Here is a 19,468-nt window from a genome sequence, read left to right as displayed (position 1 = left end):
AAAAAAACAGATATGTTTTGTAAGAGAAGTTGTTCTATTAAGATGTATGTCTGCTTTCCTTCGGAAGACAGATTAGAGTGCTTCAGCTGCCACTAAAGTTGTCGCTCTTTGTAACAAAATGTAGCACTGCAAATATAAAAATGCGAAGTGTAATGTAGAGTCAAATGTCTCTCAGCACAAGAGTTGTTCGTTTTAGCACCCATTTTGTTGGTATTTATCAACTTACTAATTATAGGCAAATTGCTTCCAACACGAAAACTGTGATGATTAGCAGTTTTTTCTGCTAACTCTAGTCTACTGTAGTTCCGGTAAAGAATGTCAATAATCCAAATTCCTTTCTTTTTCCTGGCTTAGACTATGTAAAAATAAATTCATCAGGCTAGCATTTCTAAATTTTTGGGAAACGTGATTTGGAAGGATGGGGGTGGAAAGAGGAAAAGAAGGGATGGATTAAATATATCAAATCAAGAAAAAGTCTACTTGCTACTTCCCGGCAATTGGACAATCTTGAGGGCTCACTGGAGATTGGTCTAGCGCAAAATGGAATTAGGTAACCCCAGTTTAGTAACAGAGCAACTGCATGTGATTGCAGAGTAATTGCATAGGAAATGCATCGATTGCTAGATACCAGCATAAAATCTCTATGTTAAATGACGGAAAAAGATTCTTAAGAATTACTTCACATATCAATGATGGTACGTGTATACCAGCAAATGCTGGTGTGTAGTGTGTAAACCTCACATATAACTATTCAGCAGAGCCGTACAATATTGCTTGGTCAGACATAAAAACAGTTTGTAACCTTCAGCCTTCCATTACAATCCTTTAAAGCGAGCTCAAATGAAAATGGGAGTGACATGCCCATCTAGCAAACATTCTCATAACATGCAGTACAATAAAAGGTTGAATTTTCTATCACCATTGCTAATTTCACCATTTGTTTCTCATTACAATAAGTAAACAAGATTAAATGGAAAATCTTACAGTTCACAGAGTACATTACACAGCAGAAATGCCTGTAACGAATAGTGACTTAGTGTCTTAACCAACTTATATACCTCTAAATGACTATTTCTCCCTGCTATGAAGTTTTTGCAATCTTAAAGTTATATTGGCAGGTTCCAGTCAACAATGATGTCTGCGATGGCCGTCTTTCTCCGATATGTTGCTTTTAGTGTAATTGCTTATTTGCAGTCTCAGCAAGCAGAGAGAAGAATTTTATCCTCTTTGCCTTGCCTCTGAATACTAACTAGCTGGCCCAGCCGAGGCTCTCTAAAGAGAGAAACTGCATGAGAGACACAGTGCATTTGACACAGTCAAGAGGTAAAAGAAAGAGCAAAACAAAAGTCTATTCAAGACTGAATCCTCTGATATTCTCTCCCAGCCCCCAATGCCTTTAAAAATAAAGCGAAAGGGGGGAAAACCCATAAATCCATGCCTGAATGCCTGAGGTTGTCAGAATAAAGGACAATGAAGGACAGGTGACTGTCAGCATAATTCTCAGTCTCCAAGTTATCACTTTTGACATTGTTGAACAAAAAACTGTATACATAACAAGGGGATGTGTCATAAGTTCTCTACGTGTGCACAGTCAAACTCAGTATAGGAGAAGCAACTAAGCTTTTCCACACAGGCACATGGGTTTCCTTTCAGTTCAATGTATTGTTGCTGGAAAATGTTCTCAAATTATGTGTTTTTCTAGAGACAACAATGCTAAAAACTTTGGGGAAAGTACCGAAGGGCTAGGAACCTACTTTCCTCCTACTTCTTTTTAAAAATGTATTTACAGAATGGTTGATCTGACTTGATAAATAAAACTCCTTGCACACATTGCTAAAATGTTTTAAAAAGAAAACCAGAAAAACAAGGAATAAGAGCCAACTGATGAGAGTTTTCCTGTTTGATTTTTAAAAGGCTTCTCTCCAGCTATTTTCCCCCAAGATTTCTTTACACTTTCATCTTCACAGACTGCCTTAATCTTCCTGTCTTTGTTGTTCCAATGTCTGATCAGTTTGTTTTAAAGTCTCCTCTCCCCCCACCATTTGCTGGAACTGAAACTTGACTTCAGGCACTCACAGTTATAAATGCCGACAAACATGTAGGCATTTCCAGAGATAGGTGGAAAGTGCTGAAGCAGGAAAGGTTTTGATGATTATTTAAATCATGTGAATTAAGTTGCCTGAACTCCAGGTACAGAGGGAGAACCAACAGGAAGTGAACGGAGTGGTTGATAATTAAAAGAAGCCTGGCTTCCTCTCAGATTACTGGTGCACTCCAGTTTGCTGAGCGTCTGTAGTGGAAGGACGGGGCTTCTAGCCTCAGTTCCCCTGGTCTGGGAAAGAGACAAAACTACTCAGAGCCCCAAGCTCCTAGGTCCTGCCATGGTGGGCATGAAGACCATTCACTTTGGCCAAGTCTGATGCCGAGCGTAACCAAGTGACGAGCAGAAGGAACACAAAGACTGTGAAAGTATCACTCTAAGTACTCAAACGTGAAGGCACAGCTCTGCTGCGGTTGCTGCCCCAGCAGGTCTTCCCACACGGTCTAACTCTTCTGAGAGAAACAACTGAAGAAGGGAGAGAGCACAAATGAAATAAAAGGAGAAAATTAGGAGGAAGTTACTTTCCTGGTTATACCTCTTTTCTTTCACTTGCTATAAAGAAATAAAAAATTTTAAAGGATAAGCATGATGGAATCCTGTGTATTTATTTCACTATCAAATATGGTCAAGAATTTGTTTTGCTTTTAAAGTTTGGAAGTTGAAAGTCCTTGAGAAGAAGCAGTCACTTTATACAGACTTGAACTCAATCTTCAAGAAGTTAATTTGCAGTTAACTTAGCAAACTGATCAGATGAGGACTTTCTTCAACTGCATGGGAAATATGTCTTTGCACAGAGAAATGAACAAGATTGCTGGGTTCTGTTTCTGGTTTTCATTTAGAGTGGCTGTAACTGAAGCAGCCACATTTGAGTCTTTATTTCAGAAACCCAAGTAGAAACAGTTATATCCAGCACTTGAAACTGTTTTCATAGAGTCCTTATTTGTAGTAACGTTTCTACTACTTTTTTTGGTGTGATGGTCCTCATGGAAAAACTCCTAAAGAAAACAGTAAGTTTAAAAATCTTCTTGTCCTCATTGAGATTGATAAGCTTAGAGCTGTTAAACTTACAAGTCACAGATAAAATTGTTTCAAAATTCAGGCTTAGTCTAATATTGCTTCTGGTTATTAGGAAAGCCTGGGCATGTGAGTATTTTAGGACAGTGGTACAAGACAAAGATTTGCGAGGTAATAAGAGGCCAAATTTCAACTTTCAACAATTGAAATTAAATGCTTGCACATTTCAAGAACCAATTTCTGTTTTTATAGGGAAAGGAGGGCTCAAATGAACTGAAATTAAAGATGACTACTCAGTAGGTGCATGAAAATTTTTTTCATAATGATAATAGAATAATTATTTTAAATGAAGGGTTTATTTGTGGATGATGTGTCTGTATGTCTATATGATGAGAAAGTAGAAAGAATTATGTTGGGGATGACAACTACTTTATACTAGAGCCTTTCCAAATGAAGATATTTAATTCTTTGTTTCATTACATTTAAAAGGATTCCTCCTCTACAGTTGAGAAATTTTAAGTATTTGAAAAATAATGACTTTTGCATGAGTCATATCTTGACAATTCCTTGTGAAAATTTAAGAAAAACTTCAAGGTCTTAAAAGCATGGAAATCTACATGGTCACCATCATCATGAAATAACAGAAAATTTCATCTATTTAATGACTAAGATGATTATTTTCTGAGCTATTTATTTTTATTAAGACTTTTCTTTTCCCTAATGACAAAGAGTGAGGTGGTCAAGGGAAGGGATGAAGTACTCAGTTGACAGTCATTTTTCAAGAGTAGGTGATACATGCTTTCCTTCTGGAATCCATTCAGCCATAATACATTAGTAACTATTTTACGCAGTATGGGGATCCTCTGGTTTGCCGGGATGCAGTGCTAGATCTGAGGAGTGGAGAAAGTGGCAAGCAGGGCTGGTAGTCAGAGAGGCAGTGAGGTGGGTGGGTGGGGAGGCTTGTACTCTATGCGGAAGGGGGATGGATTGAGAAGAGGTTGGGAAGAGAAGAAAGACCCTTGCCGGACCAAGAATGACACAAGCAAAGACACAGATGCAGTAATGAAGCTGGGTGGAAACTGTCTAAATTCTGACTTTCCCTTTGCATAGATAGACAAGCTAGAAGGATCCATAGTTGCTGAAATGCAGAACCTCATGTTGGGAAGTGAAATTCTGTGATGATAGTTTTAGGAAAATTTATTACTTTCTCTTACCATAATTTAAAATACATAAAGGAGAAGTTTTATCTTAATAATATAACAAAGTTCAAAAGCCTATTTAGCAGTGACTTATACAGTGCTGTTTAAGGTTTTTGTTTTTTTTTTTCCTGAAGAAAAGAAGCAAGCAAATGCCCTATAGGTCAAAAACCTTGAAAATGTGTATATATTGTACTCGCAATTCTACTGCTTGGAATTTATCCAAAATAAATAATCAGATAATCCAGGTAATTAAAATGGAATCCACCATTTTAAATGTGAACTGTAAAAGATTGATTAAATAAACTATGTTATATCCAGATGGCCATCATTGCTTAATTCCAACCATGAGAAAACATCACTATTGACAATTGCTCTAAGTTAAGGTGAAATGGAGCTGCTATTCTTGATCAGGACCCCCTTGGGGGGCTGTGCACAGGTATCTAGGTGGGAAGTCTGTATTTCATGCTTGATGAGAGGCTTAAATACACTTATCTCCTTGACTCCCAAGAGAGAAATGGTTCCACTATGTTACTTCTGGCTATTTGCCACCTATGTTCCTCCAGTGAGAAGATTCAGTTTGGTTACCAAGTAAGAAGTTTTTCTTTACAATTACTGAAATTTTAAATACCGATGATATAGCAAGACATAGACAGAGATATAAACTGGGTTCACCATAAGATGGCCTGTAGAAATCCTCTTTGCTTTACCTATTCCCCAAGACAAAAAAATAGAAAACTAGCTAACATCTGTCAGAAAAAAGCAAAGGTATGAGTAAGGATTTTTCAGAGATTTATATAAAGCAATCACAATTGTGAAATTACATTTTTCTTCACATATAGGTTATATATATTTTTTATGAATGCTTTTACACTTACTCCAAGTGCTAAAGTGAGAATCAATTAAAGCTAGAAATTCTCATGATTTTCATGGAGCGCTACACTTGAAGATTTCAAACGTCTGCTCATTACCGGTTTCAATGCATTTATTTAAATCTAGCATTTACTTTGCTTTTTCTACCTGTAAATAATGCATTGGTAACATCAAAAATTTACTTTGGAGAAGATGGTATTTTTCTCACAGAATAGCTTTGGGGCAATAGTCTGGAATTTTTGTTAACCCACTGGAAGAATTTCCTTCTCTACTCGAGATGTTTGACCTTGTGTTCCGCAGGGGCCAGTACCTGAACACTCCATATTCCATCAGAGCCTGGCAGTGTGTGTGTGTGTGTGTGTGTGTTAGTCCCTCAGTAATGCCCTACTCTTTGTGACTCCACGAACTCTAGCCCACCAGGCTCCTCTGTCCATGGAATTCTCCAGGCAAGAATACTGGAGTGTGTTGCCATTCCCTTCTCTAGGGGATCTTCCCAACCCAGGGATTGAACCTGGGTCTCTGGCATTATAAACAGATTCTTTACGGTCTGAGCCACCAGCAAAGCACAGAGCCTGACAGTAGGAGATTAAACAAATGTTTGTGGCAGTAAGAGCACTCTGAGGCAATCCTCACTATGTCAAAGTTCTCTATACATTCTATACATTGTCTCCTGTGTACATTTTGCCCTGTCTTCCTGCCTGGAAAATCCCATGGATGGAGGAGCCTCGTAGGCTACAGTCTATGGGGTTGCAAAGAGTTGGACACGACTGAGTGACTTCACGTTCACTTTCTTGCCTACAAGGTTGTCACCCCTCCTACTTTACTCTACTGAAACCCTGCTCTTCCCTGAGTGTCTCTCTCTCCATTATCCTCTCTTGATGAACTGAGGCTACTGCCATGTCCCGTTTCATTAAAAGTATTGAGATTTTTATCTATTTGGCTCCCAATATCATGTATGTTATCTTGCCTTATACACAATCTTTCATAATTACATGTATTATATATCAGTAATGGTACTTCCTTGTAGGCCATAGACACCAGCTGTGGTTAACAAAAGTGAAAGGGTACTCACTGGAAGAATATCCAGGTGGGGGGCGGGGCTCACACAATTAACAGGAAGCTGGTAGGCCAGGCTTTGTCCATGACTCAAGAACATCAGGAAGGTCAGGATTTAGCCAGTAGGAACCACAGTAACTTGCAACAGCAGGAACAGAGTGGTCAGAGCACCATTAGGATGGCAGCTGTTCAAAAGTCACAGGAGCCCCCGACCCCCACACCCCCCAGCAATGTCTTAGAAACAAACATCCAATTGACACATTTAGGCCATAGACAGAACTTCCTATTCTGCTAATGGTCCAGGAAAAAAAAGTATAATCTGATCCTCATCATCTTTCTAGAAGGGAAGGAACAGGCATGAAATTGACATGCCAGGAGAAGGAGGGGATTTTCAAAAAGGAACTTGGGGGATCCTCAGGAAGAAGCATGAATGCCAAACAGCCACCCACTTACCAACTTAACAGACAATTAATTCCTGAAGCACAGGGAACAGGCTTTATACCACTTCATCTATAAAGGGGGCCAGTAATGCCTTGGAAAAGTAGATGGCCAGACATGTGCTGATAGAAAGGAAAATGGGGATAGAAAGAGGTGATATTAATATTTATTGAAATTATATGACTGGGTTATACATGTTTATGAATGCAGGCATTACTCTGTTGCTCACATGAGTCAAAACCATGTAAACAGCCCCCATCCAGAAAGCTGTCTTGTGAGACATCTGTTGTGCATGCACTGAAATTGTGCACAATCTAGAAATAACAGTAGAGATTGTATATCATACAGTTCTTAGTGCTGCTGCTGCTGCTAAGTCACTTCAGTCATGTCCAACCCTCAGCGACCCCATGGACTGCAGCCTTCCAGGCTCCTCTGTCCATGGGATTTTCCAGGCAGGAGTACTGGAGTGGGATGCCATTGCCTTCTCCATTCTTAGTGCAGTATCTATTAAAGGTATTTGGTCAATTACAATTATACTTAAAATGGTGGTTTATTATCAGAGTTAAGATTCTTCAGCCTCATGCAGGGGGCGATTTTTAAAATTTTCTCTTGACCAATCATTCAGCTTGTCCAAAAACTCCACAGAGGAAAGAAGAAACCCTGTATTTAAATCTCTTATCACTGTTAAAGTAAGACTCTTTGGAGGTTCTTGGGTGACCTGCTGCTAAGTCGCTTCAGTCGTGTCCAACTCTGTGCGACCCCATAGATGGCAGCACACCAGTCTCCCCCGTCCCTGGGATTCTCCAGGCAAGAACACTGGAGTGGGTTGCCATTTCCTTCTCCAATGCATGAAAGTGAAAAGTGAAAGTGAAGTCACTCAGTTGTGTCTGACTCTTAGCGACCCCATGGACTGCAGCCCACCAGGCTCCTCTGTCCATGGGATTTTCCAGGCAAGAGTACTGGAGTGGGGTGCCATTGACTTCTCCACTTGGGTGACCTAGCAGATATCAAACAGGCTGAATTAAGTGTTAGCAACCATGTAAAAAAATTATACAGTGAATAACCTGTTCCAGCTGCTAAGTTTGAAAACAAATAAGTAAAATGAGTTAACAAAAACAAAAACTTCAGCCCTCCCCAAACCCAGAAAACTTGATGGGAAATAAACACCTTCACCTGACCCATTTTGCATAAGGAATATTTTCAGGAATATTTTCAGTGTTCTGGCTTTGCTTAGTGATTTCCTCATTTCGGGGTTAAGCCATACAAATAAAGGAAAATGACAGTGCCCGGAAACTCACGTCCATTCCCTTTCCTATGAGTTTGCCAGCTGCCAAAGTGCTGACCAGAGTTGAAAGGTCAGCAGTCATCTGTGGCCAGATGTGCTTCATTATGATAAACACTTGGATGCTGAAAACGGTTCTGTTCACAGATAGTTTACAATTTAGGTGAGAAATAGAAATGTGAGAAAGTGTCACTGCTGGGAATCTTATTTCATGTTTGAGCACAATTAACCAGCTGATAAACAGGCTTTTGTTTTCCATATGAATGGCCAATGTCCATTCATTTGGGACACTGTCTTATCCAATGGGCAACAATAACAATAAAGTTTATGAATCTTGGCTCTCTTCTGCTCTAAAGCCTGTAGTTATCTCTTGCATTGGAATCAAGAACCTTAACTGAGCATGCAAAATAATTATCTTCCAGAATCCACCTGATGGTGATGCCATGGAAGATTATCTTGTTTTGAACTGAAAATAAGACTAAAAATCTCTCTTAATTTCAGTAACTCTTAATTTTGGTAAAATCAGAACTCTTAAATTTAGTATAATCAGAATATGCTTGCAAATGCCCGTGTTCTAGATTTCACGTTTATGTGGGTTAAACTTGAAGAAATATACTTTATCACATTTCTAAAGATATTCTAAAATTTTAAAAAGCATATGACAGCGTTTTATTATCCAGATTATCTTGTAGCCATTTTCTAAGTGCTTATTATTGATAAAATGCTGAGGACTTTTCATTGTCACAATACTTAACCACAAACTATAAATTTTGCATCTTCTGTTTCCTTTTATCTGCTCACCATACATTTTCCCACTGTTCCATGTTCACCTCTTTTTTTGTAAATAATAAGATCACCTGTTCCTGTTTTGGCTTCATAAATGAAAATGATACATGATTGCATTGTTGTTTTGTTTTTTTTTTCTCACAGTGATGATTGAGAAGAAAAGCCACCTATATCCTCTTGCTTAGATTCCCTTGAGAAGTGAGAGGAAAGTGAGCTGTGTAGCCTAGTAACCGTGGAACATATTTCCTGTATAATGTTCACAACTTTGGCAAGGTAATTATTATTGCTATGAAACTTCTGGTAAAATTTGTGAAAGAAAGGAAATAACATTATTAGCTTTCCCATGTTGACTCAGATATGACTGGATCAGTTTAAGAAGGCCAATCAGTAGAGTTTTTCATTTATTCCCCCAATAACTAGGTGTTGAGTACTACTACTATATTCTATTTACTTGAGGGTAGAATTATAAATAATGTATGCTTCAGTTCCCAAGGAATTAATAGCCATGTGTTCGGTTGTCCTGGTAGTAGCAGTCATAGATACTGATGATGGTTTTGGTTTGTGTTGAGGAAGAAATGTTGGGAAGCAGGTATATTCCTGGGAAATCCACACGAACTTAAATTCTTAACCTGTTACATCTATTACCACAGAATTGCTTAAATGTGATATTTCTTATTGATTCCTATCAGTCTTAAATCTCATTTATATTTTAATGAGCATCAAGGTTCTTAAAAAATTTCAAAGACCAGACATCCAATGGTGCAATCAAACTTTAATCAAATAGAGAAACTTTCCTTAGCTCCTCTGACTGGAAAAGTGCTTCATACTCTATAAGAAATGTGTTCATTAACATAAAGGATTTCATCTCCTTGTGGAGATGGGATATATATACACATACACACATGCATATATATAATATACAGTGTACATATGTATATACAATGCTCTTGCATATTCATTTACATATAGTTGTGAATCAGTGTGGTATGGACCACATATAAAAAGTGGTGAAAAAGAAGTGAAATACAAGTGTTAGTCGCTCAGTCGTGTCTGACTCTGTGGCTCCGTGGACTGTAGCTCGTCAGGCTCCTCTGTCCGTGGAATCTTGAGGCAAGGATACTGGAGTGAGTAGTCATTTCCTTCTCCAGGGGATCTTCCCAACTCAGGGATTGAACCCAGGTCTCCTGCATTGCCTATAAAAAATGGCACTTTATTCCAAATATTAGATCATTGTGGGGTGAGGGTTAGTCATAGAGATAGGTTATTATTAAATTTGACATAAAATGATGTACTATATTTTAATAAAGAATAAAACATATATGTTCTCATCATGGAAATAGAGAAAGGATAAGAGAAACCATATCAAGGACTTAATGTGGTGAATTTCAGGAAATGGAGTATCTACTTGGCCCTTTCACTCCAGCCAAAGAGTTGGTATATGGCACTGTTTTCTTTAGATTGCAATCTTGCTGATGAAGAATGGCTTACAGTGAATTATTTTCCAGGAGCAATCACCTTATAGTATCAATGACTCTTGAGCTCTCTTGCTTAGCAGTTTTATTATTTACCTATTAACTGTATGTGTTACATAATTATCATGAACTGAGAAGTATTTGTGGACTTTTATCTGACCAGCCTTGGGCCAGGTTTTAGAGAGCAGAGCAAAACTGTAAACCATGATCCTTTCCTATAAGGGGATTCTGGAATTATTGGGTAGCCTACTCTCTGGCCATATATTTGAAAATACAATTACTGGTAATATGGAAAGGGACATGTGTTCCTGCTATATAGCAAGACAGGGCTTGTATCTAAGGGCTTTTTACAAACTGGAGAAAACACAATACCAGCAAGCAGAGGCTTCTGATCTGTACCTTAGGGAATTCTGCACTTTGGAATGCCTTCTGCTACATTTTTTATGATTCCTATTGGGGGCTAGGACCTACAGGATCCAAGAGTGCCATCCAGGTCAGGCACCTGAGTTTAGACCACAGTGTTTCTTTCTCAGGATCACATGAGACTGAACTTCCAAAATAAGGCTGATGTGTTGATTTGAGGTGAATCTCACTTATTTTGAACAAAGGAGGAGTTTAGGGCCCGAGGTTTCTTGGGCCACAGGGACAGTTCTCAGCTCTCTGAGTCCAGGTCATATGGCTTCTCTGATCTATAGCATCAGATCATGGCAGGGACAGCAGCAGGCACCCTTCACTTTGTGCCCGTCCCCACCCCTGCCCTGCCCTGGTTGTAACCTAGACCAGTTACCCTGCTCCTTCCACAGGCTTTACCATGTCAGGCAGATTTCTGGCGCTGGCTGTGCCTATCTCCTTCGAGGGATTTCTAGAATGTTGCTCCTTGATGTTCATCAGCCCTTCTGATCACGTTCTCTGTTGCCTATGGTTGACGTGTTGATACTTTCTTGGGTTAGTCTTAGGCTTTGCTAGGAATAGATGGATGTTCCTTGTGTGAATAGGACCATTCTTCTTGCTCAGATCATGGGGCCGTCACCAATCCTCCTCACTGGTGGCCACAGATGGTCAACATTGAAAGGTAGTAAATTCTAGAAATGCAATGACCTTAGCTAAAGATTTCAAGGGAATACATATTTAGAAGATATGTTATTCTCTGTTAAACTAAAAAATTCCATGTGATAAAATTATAGTAACGGAAAATGATAGATCTATATTGTCTCAATGCAAATGCATTCTGAAGAGCTATAGCTTTATGAATAAGAATGGCATTGCTGTCTTGTTCAGATATTTCAAGGCATGAAATAATTTAGGAAATGACACACTAGAAAATGAATAACATGATAAGGTTGTTCTTCAACCTGAACAGGAAGAGAGGGAGCCTGGATACTAAGAAGATCTCCATATACACTGCCTAGGCAATAGACAAATATGTAACTATGACTTCTCTACCCATTATTCTGAACTAGGTCTTTATTTCTACCTTCTATGAGCCTATGAATTTTGTAGTATATTTAAACTTAATTATGTATATAGACATAATTCAGGCATTCACAATAGTCATTAATCACCCACTGGGTGCTAATTACACATATTTTAAAATTGTTCAAATGAATAGAATGTATGCCTTGGTCTTGTTCCTATGCTAGCATCTACTGTAAAAAGCACAACTTTTTTTTTTTTGAGTAATTGTTACATTATACCTTAATTAATACTTAATATTACTGCAAAAGGGGCTTTCCTGATAGCTCAGTTGGTAAAGAATCTGCCTACAATGTATGAGACCCCAGTTCAATTCCTGGGTCAGTAAGATCCACTGGAGAAGGGATAGGCTACCCAATCCAGTATTCTTGGGCTTCCCTTGTGGCTCAACTGGTAAAGAATCTGCCTACAATGCAAGTAGACCTGGGTTCAATTCCTGGGTTGGGAAGATCCCCTAGAGAAGGGAAAGACCACCCACTCCAGTATTCTGGCCCACTCCAGTATTCTGGCCTACATAGACTACAGTCTGTGGGGTCCCAAAGAGTTGGTCACGACTGAGTGACTTGCACCTTCATTTTACTGCAAATGTTAGATTTTAAAATTTTGTATGTCTTAAATAAGAGAGTGTTTTCCCAAAAATTATTTAGACAGTTAAAATGCTACTGCAAGGAGAAATCATAATCTACAGTTTTATTATCTAATGTATTCAAATCTATATGTTTTATGCATGTTTTATGATCCTGTCTTAATAGCCAATGAACACTATGATAACACTAATAGACCAAAAATTATTATAATAACTCTAAATTTCAATTTCTTATAATTAATATTTCAATTTGCTTATGAAATTTTTTAAAAGTTTCCTTGTTTTCTTTCACTTCCCTTTTTAAAAAACCTTTTTTTTTTTTAAAGAAAACATAAGAAATTGTGATGATTTCAGTTGGGCAAATTTCATATCTTAATGGTAAACTAAATTATTTAAAACCACAGATAGAATAAATGGTTTAGCCTAGCTTTTCTTCCATCATAAAGAAAATAATTTTTTTTTTAGATACCAGCTGCTCCAATGATTATTTATAAATTTTAAAGAGCTATTTTATACATTCTAATTTTGGTGTCATGGGCCACACAAAGATGGATAGACTCTTGTAAATGACCACAAAAAATTCTCTGATCATACTTGATGCTTGTAAGTCATCAAAGAGTGCTTGCTTTCAAAAGAATTATTATACTTCCAGCTTGCTTGCCTTAGGGAATGTCAATTAAATCCAAATTATTTTATGACAGAGATTTTGCCATTTTTAGAGACAGGGTAAGTGAACTAGAAATGACAAAAATCAAATGAGAAATGGAAAAATAAAGTTTGATATTTACCTGTAAATTGCTTATCTTTCAATTAAGCATTGGTTTACTCTTGCCAAGTGTCCCCATTTGCAGATGTCTATTAAAAATAAGCTGTTTTCATTTCCTGCTAGTATACAATTTAGCTTCTTTTAATGCATGCTTGTGCTCAGGGTTTTCTGAAGAGCTTTGTATTATCTTTGCATCTAGTCCTTATAAAGAATCACTTTCAGTGTGTGTGGCCTGGATCCTAACAGTCTATTGATTCATTGAATTTCCTGAATTTCAGAAAGACACCAATTGATTCTTTATGCTGCCTGGCAGAGCAATTCTCAATTTTTGTCTGTTTCTTCCCAACAACAGTCTTAAGAAGAAAAGGTTTTCCTTACAAGGCCTTGAAGGGTTTACTGAATCATACATCACCAAGAACATTTTAAAGCATTATTTTGTCTGTTATTTAAAGTGGAAAATGCTGTCCCTTAAGACACTGGCATTCTGCCATTTGCCTCCAGAATATTTCATGGTTCACTGTCAGGACTGCTGCTTTTCCTAGAAGAACATATGGGCCATTTTGGAGAAATTTTCTGAAACGTTCAGATGCTGAACATATAACTGTATATACTTGGTTTCCAACAAATACTTTTTTCCTGAAATTTTAATGCCTAATGGAGTTTTTGAAACTTACTGAAAAGTGCATGAAAGCGTGGTAACACCAAAGGAGGCTTGTGAGCTGGATGTAGACAAGATGAAATACAATCAATGCAGAGTTTAGCATCATTAGAATATATTTTTGTGGTTTTATTATTTTTCATTGGAGTATTTCTTTTTTCTTATCCTTCTTTTTCTCTCAAACTTCTCCTCCTCCTGTTTCTTCTTCAGTTCAGTTCAGTTCAGTTCAGTCGCTCAGTCGTGTCTGACTCTTTGCGACCCCATGAATCTCAGCACACCAGGCCTCCCTGTCCATCACCAACTCCCGGAGTTCACTCAAACTCATGTCCATTGAGTTGGTGATACCATCTAGCCATCTCATCCTCTGTCGTCCCCTTCTCCTCCTGCCCCCAATCCCTCCCAGCATCAGAGTCTTTTCCAATGAGTCAACTTTTTGCATGAGGTGGCCAAAGTACTGGAGTTTCTTCTTAGTGACTTCAAATCGTCACTACAAAATATGTTAAATGTGAGAGAATCCTCTTGTATTCTGTGATGTTGATAAATAAGTCATTGGAATGTGGTAGGAGTTGGCACACTTGAGGATGATTATGTCATTAAAATTGCATCCAGGCAATCTGAGAATATCTCACCTGAACTGTTCTGTAAACACCTTTCTCACTAAAACACCTGTTTGTTCGATGCTGTATATTTTCAACAAAACATTTAAAACAAGCAATTAAAATTAAAGTACGACTGCATTCTGAACAGAAGAGCCAATCACAGCTCCAATAAAGACTTGTTTCCCCCTTTGTACAGTCTATTGTATCAGTGACTAGAACTGAGCAGATTCTAGTGAGAAGACACTAGAATATGTATATAACTGTTATACCAGATTGACTCTTCGCTGGTAATTTGGTGAACAATTCATTGATTTGCAAAATTATGGAGCGAGGTGTCTTTTAAATGAGGGATAATCTGCAAATGGGTCTATGATGATTAAGGAAGAATGGGGGAGTACAAGAAAATAAAACAATATAATAATTATGTTTTAAATCTTGAAATCACTAGTGACTCCATAGTCAGGGACCTCTGCATAGAAAGTCTTTTACTCAAGCAAACATTGGCTCTTTCCATATCCTGAAGAGCTGAGAAGTTGGAGAAGACAGAGGTGATGATGGTCAGAGAAAGATAAAAAGGGAAAATGAAAATACATACATGATAGATTCTCTGTAACATCACAGAAGGGATGAAATCAGAGATAGATTATAGAGGCTGTGCCCTTTGGGGAAATCAAAAGTAAGTATGGCCACGTGTCTTACCATTTCAATTATTTCATCTTCCCTCTCATGTTTCAAATGTATATACATAGGATCTGGTTGTCATCTCATTCTCACTCTATGTGTTATTTTGTGGCTTGGCCGTGACACCAACCAGTGTGAGAATAAGTCATGGCCATCTCTGGACTACTGTATGGTTAGTGGCATCCACTTGCTCCCTAAAGATTTCTTGAAAGGACAGGGATAAGGAAAGCTTGGGAAAGATCCTGGTAGGCAACAGTCTGGAGAACAGTGGACTCCCTAATCACCCAGGCCACGCTGGCGGAGGAAAACAATGATTCCTTTACTCTGATGGCAACAGAGCAACCAGGAGAAACAATGGAGTAATGATTTGTTTACTCTTACCTTCTAGAGGCAAAGTCAAGAGAAAAGAGTCCACACTTCTTGAGAAATGTTGAGAGTAGTTGTTTTTCTGCTTGATGACTGGTTAGTCTATTTCATTTATCCATAACCACAATATTATTATTTACGTATGACTCACATCATATTGGGCTTCCCTGGTGGCTCACTGGTAAAGAACCCATCTGCCAATGCAGGGGAAGCAGGTTTGATCCCTGGGTCAGGAAGATTCCCTGGAGAAGGAAATGGCAGCCCACTCCAGTATCCATGTCTGGGAAATCCCATGGACAGAGTAGATGGAGAAGCCTGGTGGATGCAGTCAATGGGGTTGCAAAGAGTCGACTAGGACTTAGCGACTGAATAACAATAATACATAGTATTAAAATGGTGTTTGTCTTTTGATTAGGATATTTTCATTAAAATTTGGTGAATGAAAGTATAAATGTAGTTTTAGGCAATCTCTTTAACAAATGGTGCTGGGAAAACTGGTCAACCACCTGTAAAAGAATAAAACTAGAATACTTTCTAACACCATACCCCAAAATAAACTCAAAATGGATTAAAGATCTAAATGTAAGACCAGAAGCTATAAAACTCCTAGAGGAAAACATAGGCAGAACACTCTGACATAAATCACAGCAAGATCCTCTATGACCCACCTCCCAGAGTAATGGAAATAAAAGCAATAATAAACAAATGGGACCTAATTAAACTTAAAGGCTTTGCACAGTGAAGGAAACTATAAGCAAGGTGAAAAGACAGCCTTCATAATGGGAGAAAATAATAGCAAATGAAGCAACTGACAAAGAATTAATCTCAACAATATACAAGCAGCTCATGCAGCTCAATACCAGAAAAATAAATGACCCAATCAAAAAATGGGCCAAAGAACTAAACAGACATTTCTCCAAAGAAGACATACAGATAGCTAACAAACATATGAAAATATGCTCAACATCACTCACTATCAGAGAAGTGCAAATCAAAACCACAATGAGGTACCATGGCATGCTTGTCAGAATGGCTGCTCTCAAAAAGTCTACAAACAATAAATGCTGGAGAGGATGTGGAGAAAAGGGAACCCTCTTACACTGTTGGTGGGAATGCAAACTAGTAAAACCACTATGGAGAACAGTGGAGATTCCTTAAAAAACTGGAAATAGAACTGCTATATGACACAGAAATCCCACTGCTGGGCAGACACACTAAGGAAACTAGAATTGAAAGAGGCACATGTACCCCAATGTTCATCGCAGCACTGTTATTGCCAGGACATGGAAACAACCTAGATGTCCATAGACAGACAAAGAGATAAGAAAGTTGTGGTACATATACACAATGGAATACTACTCAGCTATTAAAAAGAACTCATTTGAGTCAGTTCTAATGAGGTGGATGAAACTGGAGCCTATTATACTGAGTGAAGTAAGGTTGAAAGAAAAGCACCAATACAATATATTGACACATATATGTAGAATTTAGAAAGAGGATAACGATGACCCTATACGTGAGACAGCAAAACAGACACAGAGATAAAGAACAGACTTTTGGACTCTGTGGGAGAAGGTGAGGGTGGGATGATTTGAGAGAATAACATTGAAACATGTATACTGCCATATGTGAAAGATGACCAGTCCAAGTTCAATGTATGAAACAGGGCACTCAAAGCCAGTGCACTGAGACAGCCCTGAGGGATGGGATGGGGAGGGAGGGGGTGCTCGGGACTGGGGGACACATGTACAGCCATGGCTGATTCATGTCAATGTATGGCAAAAACCACCACAATATGGTAAAGTAATTAGCCTCCAATTTAAATAAATAAATACATTAAAAAAAAAAAAGAAAAAGTAAATGCATCTTTATGAAATTCCCAAATAGATATATCCTAAAAAGGAACTTTGGAGGAGGAGGATGTTCTACTGTGGCCTTTTAGTACATCTAGCCTTATCTACCCCTCAACCATCACCCTCACAGTCCTGATTTCTCTGACCATTTGCTGCTTTTGCTTTTACTTACCCTGAGACATATAACTTGGAGCTAGGGCTCACAGTACAGCACATGATAGTGTTTTACTAGAATGCTTACCAGATGCGGACAGTCGTTTAAATATTTCTATTCCAGAGACACACCTTTGATTTCTGTGTTTGAATATTTATTACAAACAACATGTTCCGTGTTTATTCAAAGGTTCCCAAATCCTGAAATCTATTGCATAGTAGAACTGAACCAATTTTAAGTCCTACCACCCCAGGAAGCCCAAGATATTTGGAAGATCTAAAAAGCCTGTAATGTACACACATGTCAGTACCCCACACCCAGAGGCAGAATGATTCTCAAAATGTATATTTTAAGAGAGACGGTATTAGGGGTGTGGGGAGGGCTGCATACACTGCTGTATTCAAGTCAGTAAAGCATATCATTATCTTAGATTTTCTCAAAGGGAGTTTAGTTTCCGAAAATACTGCTAAGACCTTGATAGAGTGAAGTCTCACCTGTGAAATGATCCTTTGGACTTCCCTACATTTTTTGCCCTTCACATTCAAAAGTGGTGCTTCAGAGGGTGTCAGCGTATTTGTCAGATCTCCATCCATCAATAGGCCTCCTGCTTGACTTGTTTATGCAAGCCCTGACTTGCAGGGAACAAGGGCAGCTGCAGAACACAGGGAGAAGGGCTATGATAATTGCAGGGAGAGAATGCCACTGTGCCTTCTCTCATGCCCAGGATGAATTACCTCTGTTCTCATAGAGACAGGCATGACATGAGGAAAATACAATTCATGACATCTTTTATAGGATATTAAGTCTAAAAAAGCCTTTTAAAACTCCAGTGACTTAAAAATCTCTACTCTTGAGAGCACAAGTTGAGTACAAATGATGAGGCAGTTGACTAGATAATCACCAATGTTTCTTTTTACATAGTTTATGAGGACAGTCATTTGCTCACCTTCACTTTATGCTAGAAAGACACAACTCATGCTCCTCCATTCACCAGGGGCTTGTGGAAGAAATGATGAATCCCACTCTGACTCCAGGGTTGAGACTATTTCTTTCTGTGACATGCACAAGCCTCGTGGTGCTAGGCCATAGAAGAATGACATGTAGTGTATCACGAAGAAGCTGGTTGTCTTATGCACTATGAAAATGCCACAAGCTCTGGATCACTGGCAAGAAATTAACAAAGACCAGCTCTGTAGGTTGCTTGTTATTGTCCTTTGATATCACCACTAGAATAATTCTGTCTTCAAGTTTTCTCAGTCTTGTTGCATTAGAGAACAATTTAATAGGGCCCTATCCCATCACTTCATGGGAAATAGATGGGGAAACAGTGGAAAGAGTGTCAGACTTTATTTTGGGGGGCTCCAAAGTCACTGCAGATGGTGATTGCAGCCATGAAATTAAAAGACACTTCCTCCTTGGAAGGAAAGTTATGACCAACCTAGATAGCATATTCAAAAGCAGAGACATTATTTTGCCAACAAAGGTCCATCTAGTCAAGGCTATGGTTTTTCCTGTGGTCATGTATGGATGTGAGAGTTGGACTGTGAAGAGAGCTGAGCACTGAAGAATTGATGCTTTTGAGCTGTGGTGTTGGAGAAGACTCTTGAGAGTCCCTTGGACTGCAAGGAGATCCAACCAGTCCATCCTAAAGGAGATCAGTCCTGGGTGTTCATTGGAAGAACCAATGCTGAAGCTGAAACTCCAATACTTGGGCCACCTCATGCAAAGAGTTGACTCATTGGAAAAGACCCTGATGCTGGGAGGGATTGCAGGAAGAAGGAGAAGGGGACGACAGAGGATGAGATGGCTGGATGGTATCACCAACTCGATGGACATGAGTTTGAGTTGAACTCCGGGAGTTGGTGATGGACAGGGAGGCCTGGCGTGCTGCGATTCACGGGGTCGCAAAGAGTCGGACACAACTGAGTGACTGAATTGACTGATACATACTTCGGTATGAATGCTGACCATTTTATAGCCATACTTTATGCGAATTTAGCAACTTCCCAATGGAACTTCCAATCTAGAGGGTATACAGTAAATCTTAGTTGTATTGAAATGTATAGTCCAAATGGCACAATACACAAGTACCACCTTTTTTACCCACTTATCTC

General features: G+C 38.7%; 1 long non-coding RNA gene across 2 annotated transcripts in view; it reads left to right on the top strand.

Moving 5' to 3' along the window:
* Window positions 1-19,468, top strand: part of LOC129639600 (uncharacterized) — a 108,312-nt gene that overhangs the window by 70,985 nt on the left and 17,859 nt on the right. For both annotated transcript variants that reach the window (XR_008708489.1, XR_008708486.1), the window contains exon 4: window positions 8,891-9,019. This is a non-coding gene — a long non-coding RNA (uncharacterized LOC129639600). The remainder of the gene's footprint in view (window positions 1-8,890; window positions 9,020-19,468) is intronic.

The sequence above is a fragment of the Bubalus kerabau genome, chromosome 1 (genome assembly GCF_029407905.1).
Source record: "Bubalus kerabau isolate K-KA32 ecotype Philippines breed swamp buffalo chromosome 1, PCC_UOA_SB_1v2, whole genome shotgun sequence".
NCBI classification, from domain to species: Eukaryota; Metazoa; Chordata; class Mammalia; order Artiodactyla; family Bovidae; genus Bubalus; species Bubalus kerabau.
This window is presented reverse-complemented; position numbering and strand designations above follow the sequence as displayed.